The 18838-nt window shown below is 37.8% G+C and overlaps 1 pseudogene; it reads right to left on the reverse strand.

Annotated features, from left to right (window-relative positions):
* Window positions 1-15590: 15590 nt before the first annotated feature.
* On the reverse strand, window positions 15591-16130 carry LOC149221360 (vacuolar protein sorting-associated protein 26B pseudogene; annotated as a pseudogene).
* Window positions 16131-18838: the final 2708 nt, after the last annotated feature.

Genomic DNA, 18838 nt, shown 5'->3' on the forward strand with positions numbered 1-18838 from the left:
ACCTTCAAGTTATGCCTTTCCAAAAAATGGGAAAAGATTAATTATCTTTGTAGAAGAAGGTGGGATGCTCTTTCTAGTAGAAGTCTTCAATTAGCAACTTCACATGACAACTTGTACAATGTGATTCCATTCTGAATGTGGATCACAAGGTGAGGATAAGAAGATAACATTGCTAATCCACATAGATGTTAATATCTACCCTATGTAGTTCCCTATACAGATAAACATACGCTTGAATTTGAGAGCAAATTTACATCCACGTAATCTTCTTAGTTAAGGACTAGTTTCAAGGATGCTAGGATTTTCCACATTTGAAGTTTCATATACTAGCTGGTCTTGAACATGCTAATAAATCCAGTATTGGCATCCCCTCATTGAATTTGTAATGCACAACCATAGATGTAACAACATATTGTATGTGTATTCGATATCTATGCCTTGGGAGATGGCATCTGCTTTTGGTCCCAAAGGCATGCCCCCTAAGACTTCTGGCAAATCACAACTTACTGCTAAGTTGCTAACTATTTTCATCAAAAGAAGAATGTTTTTCCTTTCCAATTTATGTTATATCACTCTAACTGACTACACAATAAAACTACTAGTAAACATTATACACGTACAACAGAATTGGTAAATATTATTCTGTATCTCTACATGCAAATTACAGAGACAAAACAATCCAGATGTCATAACAGTATTAACAGATATAATCACACTAGCTATAAAAAAAAAATAGGAAATAGTAGCATTATACAACAAAAAATAGCTACAATATTGGCTAAATTAAGCAATAAAGGTTTATGTCTTACAAATTCCCAAGTAGTGTCAATAGAATTCATTCACTTGGAGTGCTAACACTTGACTGACTTGCCTACCACAAGATCCTGATGAAGCTTTGACAAGACAATATATTAACTCAAGCACAAAATATAATAATATTGCAATTAATATGATAACGAACAACATGTCTTGTTTAAAACAGAAGCAAAACCTTTAAATGGAGCCAGAGAAAGCAAAAATAATGAAAATGGTTAACATCCACCAGAACTTAAATGACTGAATGAAAGACATATTTATTGGTTTTGATGGGTCAAAAGAAGTGTTGATAGGTATCATTCATATCAAATATCAATGGAAGATCCAAAACAAACCTGGCATAGATATCGAACAAAATGACTGTGTAGATGTAAGCAGACATTTTTTAAATCTACACAAGCAACCATCATGTCCCAAGCATCAAGGTGAATCTCATCAAGAATAGAATTTTCTCCCAACCCAATCCCAAGATTTGCAAATATGGATTTTGAATAAGAGATTGGTTGGAAAAGAAGATATTAATACAAACCAAAGACCATGACCTGATGAAATAAACACCATCTCTACCTCCTAATTCATAAAGAGTAAAATGCAGTTAACTGTTACATAAGCCAGGTCTGTTCTAGAGAGACTGGGGATGGAGGATTGGGTAGCCCTTCTACATCTGCGTGACTAAGGATCTTTCATCTTTGTGGTATGCCTAGACACCCCACTAACATTTCCCCTCACTTGGACAAACAATGGATGGCCAAGGATCCTATGGCCTGCTGGTTGACAAGGTACCAGTCCACCTAAAAATAACATTCTTATAAGCACAAAGTTTGGAGATAGATTCTACTACTACAAGGGTCAGTTGTCAAGAGATTGGGGATGGATTTTTCTTGTGCTTTGTGTCGAAAGGATGAAATGAAAGTTGCAAAAATATTTATTTTAGACGTGGTATCAAGATGATTTTGATTTCTTCAGCCCTACCCTGCTTTCATGGAAAGGTCCTGTTATGAATGAGACTTGGATTTTTTAGAACAACTGCAAATCACTATGGCATCTAACACAATTGATTGTTATTTCCTTTATGTCGAAGCATCATTGTAAATTTATTATTTAGAACCCGTCTTCTCTTAGCCTAGCAGATTTTAGAAGCTTTAAACAGGAGTTGCCTCTGCTTATGAGAGTCAAAATCTATCCATGTCATGATGTTGAGTCTCTCTCTTGGTGTGCAAGCTCATATGCTTTCCTGTTTTGGCAATTTTTATGGTAGTATTTTTATAAAATCAACATCTATCACATTTCATGTGAAAAGGAACTAAGAATGAGGTTGTTATCCCTCCAAAGTCCTTTTGTATTGCTTAATATGGAATAATGGGGAATTTGGAGCTATAACTACAAATTTTGTATGGCACATGTTATGGTTTTCTGATTCATGAGTTGCATGTTATAATGTGAAAACTGGATGGGTTGTTCATTCATTAGAAGGCTCACTACCTAATCCTATTTGGTTATAATCTTATGTTATAATTTTCCTTCATCATTCTATGGTTTCACATTATCTTTTTTCTACATTTTCATAATGTCGATGGTGCATCTTACAGAAGGGCCCTCACGTACTCTCATTAACCTAAGGGATCTAGTTGTACTAGTCACGATATATCAGTGTATGGCTTGACTACAACTCCTCCATATAAATGAAAACCCTCTTTGTTTGTATTACTTGACTTCATAACCCTTGGTTTAGCCTCTGCTAGGGAAGCATCTTTAGGATGGATAGATGACAATAAAGAAAGACCACCCTCCAAGCATTTCCCTGCTTCCTACTATAATTCCAGAGGGTAAGGACGGGTAGTGAGAGGGTCAAGGAGAGACAAGCAGCTTGGGATATCATTGACAGAGTAGAAAGAATGCATCATCGAGTACCCTATGTCTTTTCTATCTTGGTTTATTAAAATATAATTCCAATCTTAATTTCATTTGAAATTTCAAGTTTCCTACTAATTTCATAAACTTCTAGCATGTTTGGGATATCATTCTCTGTTGCTTCATTCTGTAATTCTACAGGGTAAGGAGGTGTCGTGATAGGGTCAATGAGGGACAGGCAGCTCAGGATATGGTAGTCAGGGAAAAAAGACTGCATCACCAAGTAATTCCTACTAATTTCATAAATTTCTAGTATGTTTGGGATACAGTTCTTTGTTGTGGCCCATTCATAAGAGAGTTCTTGAGAAGCACCATTATAAATAATTCAATGCTTCGATAGTTTAAGACTCTTGTTTACAAATATTCTATCATTGGGTATTGTGACAAAAAAAAAAGTGAAGGCAAAGACGATATTTTTTAACAACTCCCTACTTCATAAAAACGTTATTCCACCTAAATTTGAGGACTATTTAAAACTAATATTCTAGCTTTGAAACAGAACATGCTAATTTGTTTGCAAACAATATATCACAAATTACTTCAAAATATCAAGGCAAAGATTGCATGTATAAACTTTATGCCAGTACCATGCTAAATTTGTCAAAATCATATAATGATGTCTAAGACAAGTCAATTATGAGTTCTGAAATCATATCCTTTAGAATTTATTATCGCATTCCTTTGCTGTCAAATAAATTTGCACTTCCTATCCTCTGCAATCAGGAATAGTTTTAGTTATGACACAATGTTCATCTGCTAGACTTAATCCTATCATAGCATGTATCCATATATTTTGTTGCATCACATATGTTCTTGAAGATCAGCATACACAATAAAATGCATAGGCAGGAAGTAGTTTACCTTGACCAGAACTAGATGCAAGACTTATCTTTGTGCACTTGCATGTGATTGCCATCAAACTTGCACTCAGCAGTAATTTCTTTTGCATTCATCTAAAACATGGGACAAAATGATAAGAATGCCTAAAAATCCAATATATAGTGGAACAAAGTAAAAATGGAGATTTTGTACATTTTAAGTTCTTATAAACACAGCTTGTATTTGGGCAATAGAAAAAAAAACATTCTTTACATAAATAATGCATATACGAGGCCTTATTTCCAAGAGGAAGGTAGAAATCTCCATAGTAAGATTACCATCGGGTGTGACCACTAAAGGCATATTACACTTTGATACCAAATTTCAAATTATGCCTTTCCAAAAAATGGGCAAAAGATTAATTATCTTTGTAGAAGAAGATCAGATCTTCTTTCAGTAGAAGTCTTCAATTAGCAACTTCACATTAGTAAGATAACATTGCTAATACACATAGAAATCAATAGCTACCCTATGTAGTTCCCTATACAGATAAGCATACACTTGAATTTGAGAGAAAATTTACATCCACATAATCTGGTTAGTTAAGAACTAGTTACAAGGATGTTAGGATTGTCCACATTTGAAGTTTCATAGAATAGTTGGTGTTGTGCATGCTAGTCAATCCAGTATTGGCATCCCCTCATTGAATTTGTAATGCACAACCATAGATGTAACAACACATTATTTGTGTATTTGATATCTATGCCTTGGGAGATGGCACATGTTTTAGGTCCCAATGGCATGCCCCTTAAGACTTCTGGCAAATCATAGCTTACTGATAAGTTGCTAACTGTTTTCATCAAAAGAAGAATGCTTTTCCTTTCCAATTTATGTTATATCACTCTAACTGACTACACAATAAAACTACTAGTAAACATTATACACGTACAATAGAATTGGTAAATATTATTCTGTATCTCTACATGCAAATTGCAAAGACAAAACAATCCAGATGTCATAACAATATTAACATATATAATCACACTAGCTGTAAACAAAAAATAGGAAATAGTAGCATTATACAACAAAAAATAGCTACAATATTGGCTAAATTAAGCAATAAAGGTTTATGTCTTACAAATTCCCAAGTAGTGTCAATAGAATTCATTCGCTTAGAGTGCTCACACTTGACTGGCTTGCCTACCCCAAGATCCTAATGAAGCTTTGAGAAGACAATATATTAATTCGATTACAAAATATAATAATATTGTAATTGATATGATAACAAACAACATGTCTTTCTTAAAACACAAGCAAAACCTTTAAAAGGAGCCATAGAAAGCAAAAATAATGAAAATGGTTAACATCCACCAGAACGTAAATGACTGAATGAAAGACATATTTATTGGTTTTGATGGGTCAAAAGAAGTGTTGATAGGTATCATTCATATCAAATATCAATGGAAGATCCAAAACGAACTTTGTGCATAGATCAAATAGAATGACTATGTAGACGTAAGCAGACATTTTTTAAATCTACCCAAGCAGCCATCATGTCCCAAGCATCAAGGTGAATCTCATCAATAATAGAATTTCCTCTCAACCTAATTGTGAGATCTGCAAATATGGATTTTGAATAATAGATTGGTTGGAAAAGAATATATTAATACAAACCAAAGACCATGACCTGATGAAATAAACACCATCACTGCCACCTAATTTGTAAAGAGTAAAATGCAGTGAATTGTTCCATAAGGTAGGTCTATTCTAGAGAGACTGGGGATGGAGGATTGGGTAGCCATTCTACCTTTGTGTGACTAAGGATATCTCATCTTTGTGGTATGCCTAGACACCCCATTGACATTGCCCCTCACTTGGATAAATAATGGATGGCCAAGGATTTTATGGATTGCTGGTTGAAAAGGTCCCAATCCACCTGAAAATAACATTCTTATAAGAACAAAGTTTGGAGATAGATTCTACTCCTACAAGGGTTGGTTGTCAAGAGATTGGAGATGGATTTTTCTTGTGCTTTGTGTCGTAAGGATGAAATGGAAGCTGCAAAAATATTTAGTTTGGACATGGTATGAAGCTGATTTTGATTTCTTCGGCCCAATCCTGCTTTTGTGGAAATTTCCTCTTATGGGTGAGACTTGGATTGTTCATAACAACTACAAATATCTATGGAATCTAAAACAGTTGATTGTTATTTCCTTTCTTCGAAGCATCATTGTAAAGTTATTATTTAGGACCCCTCTTCTTTTAGCCTAGGGGATTTTAGAAGCTTTAAACAGGAGTTGGATCTGCTTATGAGAGTCAAACTCTATCCATGTCATGATGTTGAGTCTCTCTCTTGGTGTGCAAGTGATGGGAATAAGACCACAAGCAATAGAACCCAGTTCAAGGAGGTCACCAACCTGTCTAGTAGTCAACCATGAGTTAGATGCTTAATTTTTGCGCATTTGTGCCTCAGACTAGTCGAACTGGGCGTACTTGAGATAAAAGAAAACACTTGCGTCAGTAATATGATTGAAAAATGAAACTGACTAACGATGAAGAAATACAAACCCTGTCCTAAGGGAGAAATCATGGGCAAAAGGGGTTACCTGTAAAATCCATGTGAACATAGTGCCACCCATAAATCCTACATGATGAATCAAAGAGAAAAGGGTCTGAATGGTAATTAAAACAATTAGATGCCAGAAATGGATTTTCATAACTACCCGGGTAGTACTCACCTGAGTCTGGGAAAGCGCCTAACCAAGGAGAGATGGAATAGCGAGGAAGTCTATGTATTCCTCTGTCAATAGAAGGAAAAATAAATAATTAGCCAGAAGCGGATGTTAAACATTGCAGGGAAGAAAACATTAGAGTTCATGGATATAATGAATAAACAAACACAGAGTAAATGTATTACCTACTTCGCCTAGGGTGGTAGCCTAGCAGAGCCGTCACAGGGATTATCTGCACTCTGTTATACACCAAGGGTAGATGGAGGCCGGGTAGCTATCCATAGGGGTCCAACATCGTGACAAAAGTTGAACCCTCCTCTCCACTTTTGCATTGTAGATTGCAGCAAGAAGCTGAACCCTCCTCTCCACTTCTGCATTATAGATTGCAGCAAGAATGACAACCTCAACACAGAAGATAGGAAAACAAGGGTAGGGTTTGTTCAGGACAATCTGAACCGTAGATCGAGCATAGTGCATCCAGGTGATGAGAGGCTTCTCGACCAACTAAACGCTTGGGTTGTGTGCCCACCAGACAGGTGTACAATGTACAGGTTGGCAGAAATAAATGAAAAATAGTTGGTATGGAGGTAGTACGCATCCCGCTGGGTTCGTGGTACAAGTTAAATAGATACAACAACTATGTATTAAAGAGAGAGTAGTAGATGTCACTATCATTATAACTAAGGTATGGGTGAGATACGGAGGGTATTTAGGGTAGTATACATGTCATTATTTAACAAGAGGGGTTGCGTGGAAGCTAGTCCCTGCCCTATGCTATTGTTGGTTCAAGTTGTATCTGGCACAAGTAGCATAGCAAGCAAAAACAATACTAGCTAGCTAGCTTTTATACTTGCAAGTTTTTGCTCATTGTGCCATGCCAATTAAACCAATGGAAGCACCACTAACAGCAGAGTAAGCAGCAAGGGTTATAGTACCTATTGCAAGACCCATTCCAGAGGCTATGAAAGAGACAGTTTCTCAAGATAGAGAGTCTCTACAGTTCTCACCATGGTCCAAGCTGATAGCAGGAGCATGCTGGTTGTAGTTCTGGTGAAGCTCTGTGCTATGAACCATGAACCTAGTACTTTGAACATTGAACTACCTATTTTTTTTCATGAACCAACCATCTTACATGAGAAACTCCTTTATTAAACCAGAGGGATTTTATAAGACTAACAAAAATGAGGAACTAGGTTATAAGAACATTTGTATGCCCAGGTCTTAGAGAGGTATACCCAACTTTTTAGCACCCACTAACAACAGAGTAATTACAGTGCCCCAAAAATATCCAGGATACCTTCAGTGAGTTCAAGATAATGAGTGAAATCATAGAAAGGGAGGCCATTGGAATCTCGAAACCCTTGAGTTTCCTGTCCATGGTACTTGCCTGCTCAACAGAGAAAGTTTGCAGCTGTGTGAGGCAGCAGTATGTCATAATTGTACTCACGAAAATGGGTAACAGTCTTAGCACTGATTTTGTTTCCTCTACCTGCGTGACTGTGCAAAGTTTCCATTGACTTCTGTAGTTGAGATCCTTCAATCCAGTGTTGTTGTCAAGGATAGTTGCCTTGTCCAAAAACCTGAACCAGCACGACAAACCTTATACGCATTAGGTATAGATTTTGTAAAACAAAATTACGCTACAATTCATACAACATTCACAAATAATTATTTTCCTGCTACATTTCTGATAACCAGCTGTGCAATTTCAAATTTATCTCCCCTCTTAAGCTAAAAATTGATGTAACTGATCATTAATTTTTTTTTTGTTATATGCAAAGGTTTTATAAAAAAAATTGCATTGTTATATGCCAAGGTTTTATAACAATTGTGATTACGTTTAAAAAAGTATTTTTATCAGGGCAGATTTGGGAATATCTAGGAATCCCATGGATAGCAGTTAGGTTGAAAAATTGATCCACTATGAGAGCTAGTTCCCTCTATAAGCTTCTCTTAATGCTGAAGTTGTGGATGCTTTTAGGAAGGTAGGTTGGCTTGATTTCTTTGATAAGTTGGAAGGATATGATGATGCAGTAGCACTAGAGTTTTCCCAGAATTCTTAACATCCCCAAGAGAAAGACTCTAAAAACCATGAATTCTACATGACTTTCAGGGGATTCAGGATCTTTGTAAATGAAGAATTTCTCAGTGAAGTTACTGGAATTCCTAGGGGGCAGCCTTGGGATAAGGATGATAGAGTACTCAACCTTAGAGCCAAGACCAACTTTTTCAGATCCTATGATAAGTATGAAGAAAACAGAAATGGGGTGAAAAGGGAGTCTCTTCCATATGAATGGGGAGAGATAGCATATCATTTCATTAAATATTGAACCTGTGAGGGAAGGCTAAGCATTGTATATGCTTACTATTTTCGAATTCTACATAAAATTTGAAACCTGAGCCATCAAAAACCACAACAAAGGATAAGTATCCCCCATTTCCTACTGCATTCCCAGTAATAAATGTGTGTTAGAATTCAAAAGGGGAAATTGGATGCTATAGCACATCACTACCTAGTTAAGTTGATCATTTGTCATGAGTTACAGAAAAAACTCCCTCATCTGTCATGGGACCAATTTGTCTCTTCAGGGACAGGGCATTATAAAATCTAAGAAACAAAACACCCCACAACACCTCCTTCAGTGAGAGTAGAGGGTCATAAAAGTGGGAAGAAGTCTGGTCAGAAAGAGTCCAAAAGGACAAGGGCAGCAGTTTCAGATGAATAAATTTCTCATACATTAATCCATCTATCCACTCCAGGCTTTACACCCCCAAGATCCAAGAATCCCAGGGCTTTAGTTTTGGTAGTTCAAATGCTCAGGAAAAGAAAAACAATTCTTCAAGCAACACAGAAAATGTCAACCTGATGACCAAACAAATTCAGTTCATACATTACCTGTTCATAAATTCAAATCGACCATTAGATTGAAGTACGATAAGAACTCAACAAATCATATCAATTAGACCATGTTAAATAAGGACCACATCCAAATGTAGATTAAAAAAGAAAGTGAAATTTGGGAAATTCTGGAACAAACTAGCTTGAAAATTGGCCATGTGAAAATAAAATGATAGAACACAACTAGAATCTGAAAACTTTGAACTATTGTTTATTGGGAGTGAAAAATCATGTGCTTAATTGCATTATGAACAGAAAGTATGATAAGAACTCAGTACCAAATCATATCAAGTGAAAAATCTTGTGCTTAATTGCACTATGAACAGAAAGTATGATAAGAACTCAATACCAAATCATATCAATTAGACCATGTTAGATAAGGACCAGTTCCAGATGCAGATTAAGGAAGAAAGTGAAATAGGATCAATTCTGGAACCAGCTACCTCGAAAATTGACCAAACTGAAAATAGAATAATGGTACAAGATTTGAAATTGAAGAATTTGAGATATTGTTTATTTGGAGTGCAGAGTTTTGTGCTTAGTTGCACTATGAAGAGAAAGCAAGCAAGGAGTTCCCTTTTGTACAAGAGATGTTGCTCTGTCTCTGGTTGTAGACTTTGTACAGAAATTTCGGTTCTATTTCAGCCTGGTCTCTGAAGTGGAAATAGCCACACTATATTTTCCATTCTATCACCTAACACTAAATATTAATTAACTCTTAACCATAAGTAAGGATCCCTTTCAATGCAGCATCCTAACTCTCTAGGTTGTGGCAGAACCTCCATAACAGAAAAACTGCCAAAACGGTAATAATGGAAAACATAAAAGTTGGTGCAAACAAGAAATAACAAACAACAGAACCTCTCATAGAAGCACTCATATTTGGCACTTTAAACATACAATTTAGCAATGCATGTCTACTTCTCTATATAGAAAATGTCAAGAATACTACAAGAATAGAGTGGCCATGTGGGAAAGACAAGTCTGTTAGCTTTTGAAGAATCTAAGCAACAATGAAGTTGATTAGGTTAGCTCACCAACACAATCTGTGGGGTGCAACGTGATTGAAAGATCAAACATACAAGCTACCTGCCAATCTGTCCAAAAATGCCCTCTTTCAAATGGTGCTATCTAGATCCTTTCAATGAGATGCCTTACAGAACTGTTCCACACAACAAATTACTCACTTTGTGTTGGATATGTGTTGAATAGTGAATAATGTCCATGGTTTGTTGATGGGGATGCACACTATGACATCTGTACCCAATGCAAATCGGATATTTGGCCTCCTCTACCACTATCATGGTTTGCATACAGGCATTTTGAAAATCATCAATGCTATGTCACATTTTTGAGCTCACACATATTTTTAGATACAATTAAGTTATAGTACATTGGTTGAGCAACGAAGAGAGGCAATGAATACTCTTACTAGAGGCATGAAGGGTACCTTATAACTCAAGTGTTTGGTGAATTACTTATGTCACTAGGATTGAGGACATTTCGTGTGGTGCCAAGTCCGCTGCTACCCCATCTCCCAAACCAGTCTAGGGTGTGGGCAAACAATTAGTGTGCATTTGAGCTCTGAGTGTTCGAAATTATGCATTAATTAATAATAATAATAAAATTTCTCACTTCATATTTAGTGCCCCCGTGTGAGACAAAGCCGACTAAAACCTCCTTTTTGTTAACCATGCTTCATCATTAGATAGGAAGATTTACCAATGGTCTGCTTTTGTCAAACTCCACCACCCATAAAATGTCAACTTCTAGAAAAGGGCCAATGTTACTTCACACAAACTCCATGATAGGGGTAACTGTCCCACCAAAATAGCCCAGAACATACACCTAGCCTCAAGCAATTCGTCGATACTCAGGGAAAAACTTTGTGTGTTACATGTAACTGCCTGGTTGCAATCATCATTATGTGAAACCTCAAAGTTCAACTCACTAATCCCAAAAGGTGCTTGAAGCCTGAAGGGTTGTCTCAAGGGATGACACCCGATGGATCCCACCAACCTGACAATGGTTCAAAACCCTTGGCTACAAATTTTAACCTTCCTTGTCATAAAAGCGAATGCAAACCCAGCGGAAATTTTGGATTCGGAGAGAACCCCAAAAATAAAACCAAATTAACAGACAATTTGTACTCCATTTGTATAAACCATACTACTTACTTGCACCTATTATAAAATATCCCAAATTCCATGTTCAGTGTATCACAGATCTAAAACCTAACCCAACTTAGGGGTATTTCCCGCACAAGGAAAATTTAGCTCAAATAACAGCAACAACCCCCCTTACAAGCAAGACAACCAGATATTGTTCAAGGATAGATTTCACACTTTTTTCATCAGAACTGTGAGAGAAATATGGGATGTTATTGCTTACCAGAAAGAAGAGACGAGGCCAGTTCTATCCCCACAAGTACTCCTTATGGCATTTAAAGCACATCGAATCATGAACAAAAATCGACAAATGAATTTACTGAGAAAACTGATCCTCGTACCAGATCAACCATAGCTTTATTAAAATCCTCTGCAATCAGAGGCTTATTCTCTTCGGACTCCATGATTCACACGAAAAAAACGTTCGACACTCCTAGCTTAGATGCTTGACTGATCGCTGCGTTTATCCACCACCTGATTGATTGAGATCAGAATATTGCTCTGCACCTAAATTACATTTGAAGAGATCCAATGTATGCGAAACTTATAATTAAAAAAAAATTAATAAATAAAGTAAAATTAAATTAAAATTAGACTGTGGTGAGGCTGATCATCCATGCATGCATCCCAAGTGTCACAGGAATTGATTCACAAGTTACTCTCTAGCTGGACACTTCGACACACCAGAATAGTAGTGTCAGGTTGGGTTTGTTGTGCAAGTCTGTGCGCTCTACCTCTGGGTAATAGTTTTGGCACTGGCACACTGAAATGATGTCTCTCCTCCAACTCGCACTGGGTAAGCCTGGGACACGTAATACGGAAGATCGAGGCAATAGCTATGTAAGACGTAAGATGGAGGCCCAGTGGAATCCCCTTACCTTATATATGATAAGAGTGACCTTTGAACTTAACGATGGGTAATCTCCTGGCTATAACAACCCACCTAAGCAGGACTAACGAGTTTTCGTAGGCCTAGAAGGTAGGCCTGGCTTCAATGCCTAACTTTCTTTAACTGCTTGTATAAATATGCCCTTAACTACCCTGCCTGAATTCTGCTAACTGTTATTAACTACTTTGCCCTAATTCTGCAAACTGCCTTGCCTTGGTTGCTCAATTAACTACTCTGTACTCGACGAGGAGATCTAGTTGATCCTACTAGCTTTTGCCCTGTTTCAGGCATCACGATATTACGTACATAAGAGGACCACTCTGCTCTTTTGACTTGATCAAGACTTACAGGTAAGTAAAGCAGATTTTAGAGAACCAAGAAACCAATCACTCATTGCTTTAACTAGATTCTATAGATAGCGCTGGTAGCATTTGGCCAAAAAATGGTGATTAGGTTAGTCTGATACTTTGCAGATGTACTTCATATTTTGTAGATGTACTTCGTATTGAGTATGAGTAGCTAGTTGATGCATTTAGTAAGAATTATTTATTAGCAATCCTAGGCCAATTCGAGAGGGATTTTGACCTGATCCTATATTTTTTCATTTGTTCCCATCGAGCCTCAGCCCTGACTTTGTCTTTTGGTAAAATAGCCAAGCTACTACACAGGGAATGCCTTGTTAGATTTTTCAAGGGGAGTTATTATAAAATATTATAGTATGAACTCTAAAATATTATCAGTTTTCTTTTTGTCGCAGAGATGAACAAGAAAGCATTATGAAATTCTCAAAACTATGGTACCAATTACCTACGTACTGCCATTGTTTTGAGATGTTTATGTTAAATTCTTGTCCAATGAATGAATGGATTACCTGTGAAATCAATTGGTCGGGTGACGACATGATGAAGGAAAAGGTTTTGGCTGTACTCTACTCCAAATTGAAGACTTCAATTTCAATATGACGTTGCCAGAAGCTCAAAATAGAGCACTAGAAATTGAAGCCCATATCCCCAGGCGAGGGAATTTCAGCTACTTGCAAATTTCAGCTGCTTGCAAGAGGACCAAGTTGGGATGACTCTACCTAACCAACTCTGATGATTCCTCCTCTTCTGCTACTGCTGCTTCTGCCTAACCAACCTTGTTGATTCCTCCTCTTCCCTCCACTTCTGCTACTACTGGTTCTACCTAATGTTGTGTGTTGTGTTTCCAGACTAGACGAGGTTTCCACCTACCTCACCTCACCAGAGCTACTTTAGAAACTAAACATTGAAACATTGCTCGCTGTACAAGTAGTATGTACATGCATATGGCTTGTATTTCTGGCTGACAAGTAGTACATGCAGATTGCGGATGGCTTGACAAGTAGTACATGCAAATCGCAGATGGCTCATGTTGTGCAACCGCCATGTGGTGTAGCTAGCGACGTGCTATGTCCTGCTGCTTATATGTTGGTATATACAAGCATGTTCCTAAGTTGAGCTAACATTTAATGCCCTCGACTAATGCCAACATTATTTTAGGTAGTATTTACGAGTTTGAAAATATCAAACAAACAAAAAATTATAACCTATTATTTTAGCTTCAAATTAGCTTCGGGCCTCGGGAAGAGGCCAAATAACATGATAAATCAATATGTGTCTACAAAATTTGTTTATAGTTGATAAGTGAGGACTAACAAACAACTAAAATAATACTAAACTCCTCATTTCCGATTACTATAGTTCAATGCCTAGATGATAGGGACTAATTGCATCCTCTATATAGCACTATTTAGACCCTAGCCTCCTAGTTAAGGCAGATCATACCTAGCGATTTATTCAATTATGGCATGGATAAATAACAAGGTGTAGACTTAGGAGTGATGAAATAGTGTGGGGATGAAAGTAATCTTAAAATCCTAGATTATACAGGTGTTTAAGTGATCTGAATGGAAAATGGCATCAACCCATGGTATTCATCCACCCTTGTTATTCATCCACCCATGGAATTTACCCATGGTATTGTAAATGGCATCCACCCATGGTATTTATCCACCCATGGTATTTTCCCACGGTATTGTGACATCCACCCATGGTATTTCCCCATGGTATTGTGACATCCACCCATGGTATTCATTCTGTTATCACAAAATCAGGAGCTGAAGGCTGCCAATCAGCAAGATTCTGTGTAACTATTTCAAACCAGGCTTTAGACTAAGGCTTAGCCTCCTTAGTAAGAGAGGGCTCTCTCACAGACTATGAATATTGACTAACGACAAGGAAAGATGGCTAACTCTTACAAGACACATGAAAAATGTACTGGCTGGACAGAATTGCTTCCCATTGGGCTTATGGAGTCACTAATATCTCAGTAAACAATAACACTATCCTTTCATAGAAATCAGGGCACTTTACATCTAATGTTCAAACATAACTTACATGAAACACAGTTTGCCTAGGCATACAGGAAGTCAGAGCATGATTCATGAGTTCTGAGTCATTATGCATTAACCAAACTGTAAAAGAACATTAAAGAGAATAAACCATCATACATTTGAACAATAAGATCTATTGTGAATCCTGAGAAGAAACAACAGTCATTTGCATTACTGAAATCTGCTATACATAAACCAAAACAGTCTTCTCCAAAAATATCCAACCCTTTGTCTATCTCTGTTTCAGCTATTTATAAAGTGTTTATTCTATCTCACTCGAGCTTCCTCCTCCAGCATGAGGGGAGCTTGATGACTACCTATGATGACACCTACTAACTTTTAACTAACTAATAATTACAGCTGGTTACTAATTGACAGCGCTGGAATCATAAAACAATTAAAATTCTAATTCCACTAAATCTTCTAGACTTCTAAATTAAATAGGACTCAAACTCCATAACAGCCTTGATCTTCAATCCCCTTCATTCTCTGACATCTGGAATCTGGCTGAGATAGCTGTGATGAACCTTTAATGCTCCATGTTTGACTTTAATGACACATCTTCTCGGTTACCCTGAAACATAGGTCCCTGTTTGTCGGTCCTTGATGTGCTGTTCCATTTTGGTCATCCATCACTTCGAATATGCAGCAGAACGTCTTCTAGCCCTTTAATAATCTAAGGTGTGGAACACTGCCATGTTTCTGATGTGCTGTAGGCTATATTGACGGACAGGTGTCTCTCTTTCAAAATTCCTGCTCATATTATCAAAATAGCTGCTCTGCGTTTAAAATCACCACCTACAGCAGTTTCGTAGCGCGCTATGAAACTGCTGAGTTATGTTTGTTAATGCATATGACAATCTAGAATCTTGTAGGGCTTGATGCACAAAATGCTCTCCTTGTATCCATTCAGGATTACTGGTTGATTCTTGTTCCTGAGTTGCTATTTGCTGATTGTCATGAAATATTCAAACTCAATATGTAGGCAATCCTCAATCCCGACCTCCATCTTGATGTTGTTGTTAACTGTTGGAAGTGGTGTATAATTCCATACCCAGAAGTCTTGGTACTCGACAATGTTACTGACATAGTTACGACTGATAGCAACCTTCAAAATGTACCTTAGCCTCCCATTTACACCATTGTATGACTCATATGGCATCTCAACTATGGAGAACTCGAATGGATAGGTCTTACGATCATGAAGCTCACCAGGTACATCTAGCTCCTGAACAAGGGAAATAAAATCATAGAAGTTACCCTTGTCGAAATACAACTCTATTTGGCCTAGAAGCTCAATTTTTACACCAGCAACAGGTTCTATCGAAACCTCTCCAACAACATTGTCTTGGCTTCGAAAAAGAGGCACCAAGGCAGTTTGCCCATTTTCTTTCTTTACAGTAACCTGCTTATGAGTTTTCCCATCAGAAAAGGTGATAGATATTATACAGGGTAGCTTAAACACTCCAATGAGATAGTTCATATTTGCAACTGGTCAATGCTTTTATGTGATCTCCAAAACCCAAAATCTGCAATGATTGGTCAATCCACCCGCAGTTTTCACTTCAAAACACTTGCAAAACTTCCCGAACTTGGCAGACCTCTTAATTCTATCCGCCTCATATGAAAATTTCGTTACAGGGTCAGGGGCTTCAATCCACTCGTCCAGCATCTTTCAAAGCATTTCCCAAATTGTTGTAAGCCTCCACAAATGTCGAATCCAGCATTATAGCTTGTCTGTAATGCATTATCGCCAAATTCATTTGGCCTTGTTCATAGTAAACCCTTGCTAAATTCCCATAAGCAAGTGCATAGTCCGGCCTAAGTTGAATGGCACGTTGATAGCACATAATTGCATCTTGAGGTCTGCCCATTACCTTCAGCAGATTTCCAAGGTTGCTGTACGTATCAGCAAGACGAGGGCTAAGATGAAAAGCTTGACGATGGCATTCTGCCGCTTCGGTCAATCTTCCTTTGCGCATATATGCACTGACTAGATTAGACCACGCATCATAAAAATTTTGCCTTAACTCAGTAGCAATCAGATAGAATTGAACTGCAAGATCGATGTTTCCTTTCTCCTTCCTCTTAGCAAACATTTGAATTCCAGGGATACGCCCAAATCTAGGCCAGAGATAACTGTTTATGAATGTCACTCCACTGTTGCTGCAACTGAAGAATTTGTATCCATGTCGCAACAACAGTGCCTTCTGTCCCTCGGACACACATGATGAAGGAGGCACGAGTTTTCTCAGGGAGGGCCTATAGAAAACCATCTAAGCTAAAGCTTCGGCATCGACACATTTACAGTTTTTTTTTTAAATTTATCTGACTCAGTTCCCTGCAATCTTCCATGATATTCTTATGCCCGGACTCTGCTATTCTCGAGCACCCTTCCAAATCAATACCTAAAAGGTGCCGAAGATAAATCGATGAAGCTGCTCCTGACCTTCCAACGAAACAAAAGGCTCTTCACCTTTTTTGCAATGGGAGGCACCGGCTTAAAACCCGCTTCCATTTGTTTTTATTTAATGCAAACTCATCTTTAACGACATCAGTCAATATAACTCCAGCCCTTGTGCCACATCATCAGCAGATACAACTACGACCATAACACTTTTCTGTTTCACAGCTTCCAATGCAGCAGCAGATTCATGGAACTCCTTCGATCTGATTGACAAGATTTCTTTGACGGTGGTTCTTGGTAACAAGTTACGCGAGCTCTGCTCTTTTCACAGGAACACCTGGATGCTGATGAAGTTTAAAAAACATGTATCTTATCATTTCAGCAACAAGCTTATCTCGTTCTTCAGTGGAGATATCAGCTTGCGAAAGGCTCTCTTGATCAAAATCTCCCCTCACCATTATAGCAGTCTTTCAGTCTTGGTGATTTTGAGCTTTCTGTAAACGGAGAAACGCAATAAAATCTTGATTGGGCCAATTGTAGAGTTGACTAGTTGAGCTCCTGAGACAGAAAACGCCCAAGCGAAGAATTTGTTTCTTTGAAAATATGCTACTCTGTATTTCCTCAAGTAAACCTGCAACTGTCAACCAGTATTCTTCTACTTGTTTTTCAAGGTTTCGTAGAAACTCCAAATTCTAAAAATGCGCTCGCACTTATGCCCTGTCTTTTACTATTGATAACCCTCCCATGAAAGTAGTTCTGAAAAGAAGTTGCAGAAGGCTCATTTGATAATGTACTATCCAAAAAGGCCATCTTTCTTCCATATGCATCTTTTAATAAAGGGATCTGTAGACAAAAACAGGGGAGAAGCACAAGGTGAGGCTTGGAAAAGGTTGGTTCTAAAATGCCCTGAAGGCAGTTCAAAACATATGTATACTTTCCCCAGAGCTCCGGTCTGCTCTCCATAAGAGACAAATTCAATATCCTATGGATACACCAGATACCAAAACTAACAAGTAGGCTTGCTACCCAAACACAACCCTCTCCACAATGAGGAACTGACGGGACAAGGACTGATGCTGATTCTGTGCATCACTGTTGTATAACTAGCTGAGACCACCCATTTTTTCACCAACCCATCCTGCAATGTTTAACTTTGCATTCATTCGTTGATGAAGTTATGAAGATCCTTATGCATTAATCCTATCACCAGACAACACTACTTCTATCTTTATCTACAAATGAGCTTAATGCCTGCAGCAGATTTGAGTGCAAAAGTTTAAACATTGCAGAAACCACCACTTCCTTGAAATCACTGTCACTGCTCCCATCTGCATTTCTGGAGGGAAACAGAACTCTGTACAATAGGCATGCTAGGATTTGGCCTCCACTGACAACTCGAATAAATCCCCAATTTCGTAGCACGCTACGAAACCACCTAAACATGTAGTGCTGCGAAACTGCTAAAGGATTTATGCGCTGCGAAAACACTTTGTCCTTAAGCTAGTCTGAGCAATTTTTGGAAACAGAATTTTCAGTGATAACAGTGGCTCCACTTGGGATAGTGTGCCCTTGTGGTACACTAAGAACTCGCAGGTCCAGTGCCTTATAAAATTTATTTGACAACCATCTTCTTTAATTTCTTTGGGCCTTCACCTCGGGCTTTAGCTGGATGATCACTGTAGGAGAAAGAAAACTACATCTACTGAAAAAAATGCTCCGTCAACCTTGAGCTTATTTGCAATTTCCTACCTACCTACCTTAACAATTTCAACTTCTTTCTGCTC

Source organism: Pinus tabuliformis, chromosome Q (assembly GCF_031772625.1).
Source record: "Pinus tabuliformis cultivar Carrire ecotype Pingquan chromosome Q, CPIR1, whole genome shotgun sequence".
Classification (NCBI taxonomy): Eukaryota; Viridiplantae; Streptophyta; class Pinopsida; order Pinales; family Pinaceae; genus Pinus; species Pinus tabuliformis.